A 4517-nucleotide genomic window follows, 5' to 3' on the forward strand; every position below is an offset into this window, starting at 1 on the left:
GAAAGGGTTTTAATTTGCTACAACCAATTAGGAATAAAATTGCAGTTATCATCTAATGAGGTAAGCAGTGCCACAAAGCCTGTGTCCCCTCAGAGACACAGGGCATGAGGAAGTCAAAATGTGTTACAAGATAGAGTCTGATCTGAATTAGAGTGCTCTAAGGTGTGCAAAATTGATGTGAATATTCCAGTCTTGATCCTACATGAAAAGGAGAAATGGAGCATTCCTCTTAAGAAGGGTATTGTTTCCAGGACTTCGAGGCTGCTATGTTAATTGGGGCATTTGGTCACTTTCCTTAGGCTGAGGGAAATTTTGATAAAGAGAGAAACTGCTTGGTCTTCAATCCTTGTTGCTTCCGTGAAGAATATGTAGCTTTACCGAGCCTCTATTTTGTAAAAACCTCAACAGCTTCATGTGTTCAAGACTCTTGAGAGCTTGGTTTCTCAGTGCCAGGAGGGATAGATCTCCTTGTCATAGACGAAGATTGAATTGGGTTTTTATTTGGGTTATAGGAACCCTTAGCATTAACTGGTTCTGCCCTTGTAAGGAATCACCACTACTGCTGATTTTGGAGTTTATGGATGGACTTCTAGGACATGACCTCATCCAGGAAACAAAATGTGCCAATATAGGGACCTATAGCCAATGGTCAAACTGAAATTATTACATTTTAATATGAAAAAAATCAAAGGAAATATAATTACCAAAACGTTCTAACACCCAATATTTTTCATTCACTAGTAAGTAAGGAGCTGGTCCAGTCCACAATTTGTTTTCAGGGAGAACCTAGAGTCTAGAAACCATCCTTAGGTGAAATTCCATTACTTAGAAGTAGATAGCAAAAGGGATAGTTGGGCCAGTATAGTTCTACTAGAATAGGAAACAACAAAGAATGTAACTAGTCACAGCCCCATAACTATGAAGATATTTTTTCCTAGCCTGTGACTTAAGGAAAAGTACCTTTTGATCAAATTCTACATATTATCTGGACTGCAATAAAGTAGTTACAGCAAGGAGTGCCAAAATAAAATCTAAAGTTTTACAGAGCAATAGCTCAACTACCCAATCTGCTATTTCAAAATGACCAGAACACACACACACACACACACACACAAGCCATCTGTAGAATGTGATGGCTGCAGAACTATGAGTCACTCTCCAAGTGGATAGTGAATGTCTCCAACAAGGTACTCTTGAAATTAGATTTGTACCTTCTTTCTCTCTCAGTTGGAAGATGAAGGAGAGAGGGGGAGAGAAGAACAGGGAGGGAGGGAGGGAGGGAGGAAGGGAAGGAGGAAAGAGGGGAGAAGGGAGAGAGAGGGAGAGAGAGACAGAGAGAGAGAGAGAGAGAGAGAGAGCCTAAGAGTATTGAGCTGACTCATTTTACTGTCAGTCTCTGGCACAGGATTTCAGACCTTATGTAGCAGAACTCCAGGTTGTGCCTTAAGGATCATGGGGAGTGTGGGGAAGCCAAGAAGAGGAGTAAAAGGACTACTTTTACTCTTACTTCTCTCTTTCAACAAGAATAATTTTCCCTTTATCTTTTTATGTATTTGAGAAAGAAGTTTACATCTTTAAAAAAAAATGAGTCCAAAAACCACTGCCCTGGAGGAAACTACTAAAACCAAAGTGCTTAGTTCTAGAGAGAACTCTGGGAGAGAATCTGACGTAACAGCTGGATGGATGGTTGACCTTCCACAGCTGGGCCTCACTGCAGGCAGGCTGTTCTGCATGGAATTAGCTAAACTGGAGACCAGTGTCTCTCTGGTGGTCTCCACTTCTGTGTACCAGAAAAGCATATCCTCCCAAGGGTTACAGCTGCACTAGGAAGAGAACAGGAACAGGAAGAGAAAACAGAACAGTGACAAAGGCAACTAGGAACAGAAAGTGGGTGGAGTAGGTCTGCCAAGCAGATATGGAAGCTGCTCTGGAGCGAATGCCTTCTGGACTCCTCTGGCACACTGGGCATGATCTCCACACTGGGCACCTGGCCAGGGGGCTGCAGAATGGATGGCAGCGAACAGAAGGTCACTGGGAAGGGAAAAGAAACTCATGTGTGGGGCAGCGCAGTGCAAGGTTAACCTGCTGTAACCGGGTCTAAAGCAAAGTGAGGCTGCCCACTTATCTATCTCTGCACTGGGTCACCTCACACAGTGCTAGAAGGCACTCGAGAAGGAAGAACCCAAGGAGGGCTGGTCGCAATGTTGAATGTCAAACTGTCAGACAGAACCACAGGACAAATTAAGTTCATGGGGCTTGTATTCCCCACACCCGGAGTTGCTAACTTCTGCCACTCCTAGTGGGGAAACGTGAGAAGGGAGGGGCAGGTGGAAAACTCTGAATGTCTACACTGTTCTGAGCTTCTAGCCACAGCACTAATGGCCGGGCTCAGATATCACTGCTGCCCTTCTCCAACCTCTCATCCCTGCTCAGCCTTAGGAGACGGAGAAATGGATGCTGTACTCCAGGAAGCAACAAACCTCAGCAGCACATGAACTCTGTTTTTCTTATTCTAAGTGGAAATAGCCACTCTACCACAGACCCTGGGCCACTCAAGCAGCAGTGGATTAAGGTATCTTTTCCTTAAACCTTCATACCACATATCTCCATGTTTTGGTCAAACATTACCAGGTATGTTATGAACTGCCTAGCTTCCTGCCCAGGGGCCCCCCAGACCCACTGAGGGGTACCAGAGATCCCTTCTACCCGATCCTGGTCTGAATGGCTTCACCAATGAGCATCATACCTATGCACCCACCTCCCACTATCAGAACTGGCATTGTTAGATCCAAAAATTAAGAGATGGAATTAATTTAGATAAAAGATCCTAAGTGGTTGTTGCTCTCCTATATCCGAGCACCCTGAGACACTGCACACCAGACATGAGCCCAACTGTCTGGATAGATCAATGCTCTACGAAGAAAAGGATGCTTGATTTGACTCTTCCTAGTTCACAGACCTCTTCCCCATCTTCCCCATCTCTGCTATATTTTAAATATGAGGACAGAGCATTTCTCTTCCCCTCAACCTTACGCCTGTGTGGCAGCTGGGCCCCCAGGTTGAGGGCCAGAGAAGAAGAGTGCAGTTGGTGAAGACTTAGCCAGCATAGAGATGTACTCTGTTCTCCAGTGTTTACATTCTAGGATTGAAGAGCTCACAGCTTTCCGGGAGGACTTCTTCCTGGTTAGGGTCCAGCCTGGCACCATTAGTTCCCATTGCTGAGCAGTTGTCATGTGGGCCACACTTGTCCTACACTACCCAAGTGCAGCTGGCAGGATGGGAAGGCCAGGGGCTGAGTTGAAAGTCAAAGCCCAGTAGAGGGTTGTTACTGTGGTACGAACACCCAGTGCCTCTTGGGGCCTTGCCCTTAACGTGCCCCCCTCCCTCCCGACTCTCCCCACCTTCTGGGAGAGTTGGGTCAGCAGTACAGGCCTCTGGGGACAGGGATCCACACAGCGGGAGGGGAGGCTGCTGTCTCTGTGGTGACTCAGGCAGGAGCTCCCTTTGGGGTGTGTTGCTGGATACTGGGTGGAAGGAGTCAGCCAGCCCGCTGCAGGGAGGGGATCCCAGTGTCCCCCGCGGGGAAAGCCCCTTTATCATGCTGGAGACAGGGCTGGGGGAGGAGGTCAGGATGGAGTGATTCTCTCTCCAGCGCTCTGGCTCTTGGCCTGTTTTCTTCAAATGAAATTCTCTACATCATCCTCCCCAGCTTCAATCCCTTCGCTTTCCACCGGACCCCGCCCTGTGCCCATCCCTCCTGGCCACTGAGTCCATCACCTAGGAGCCGCCTCCCTTTTCTCCTCCCCTGCGGTTCTTTCTGTTTTTCTCGCTGGCATCTGGCTGGGCATAGCTACCATCCTCCCCCCTCACTCACCCCGGATCACTTCCCTCTCAAAGGTCCCGTTCCCGCTTCCCCCACCCCCACCCTCGGCCCAGCTCCGACTGGGCTGGTGACCGGAGGATGCATTCCTTCAGTCCCTCCGTAGCCTGCCCTCCCTCCCTCCTCTGGGACCCGCGGCCCTGAGCTCTGGCTGCCTTCCTGTCTCCTTATAAACTGTCCCTACTACCCAATTAGCCATCAGCAGCCTTTGAGAAAGCCGAGGTGCCCACACAGCGCTGACCTACATAGCCGGCCCAGGCTCGGGAGGGGCTTCCCCAGGTCCCCTCGCCCCTGGCCCCGCCTCCTTCCTCCCCGCACTCCCCCTCCATCTCCTGTCATTACAAACCACAGGGGGTTTGAGTTGCAGACAGGGGTTAGGGGGTGAGCGTGCTACCCCGCCCCAAATTTGGGGAAATCAATGTTTAGCTCCGGGAAGCTGTGAGTTTTCCAATGCATCCTCCTTCCCGAATATCTCGATCCTTCCTTCTGCCTAATCAACCTCCACCTCCTCCACTCCCTTCTGGGGTTTGTTCTCCCAGCTTCGGCCACCGCTGGCGACGTCGCCTTCCCGGGGCCCCATCCGCCCGGTGTTGTTGTTTTGCTCCAAGGAGAACCCCCCCCCTTGCCCACGCCCCCC

Source organism: Myotis brandtii, unplaced genomic scaffold, assembly GCF_000412655.1.
Source record: "Myotis brandtii unplaced genomic scaffold, ASM41265v1 scaffold858, whole genome shotgun sequence".
Taxonomy (NCBI): Eukaryota; Metazoa; Chordata; class Mammalia; order Chiroptera; family Vespertilionidae; genus Myotis; species Myotis brandtii.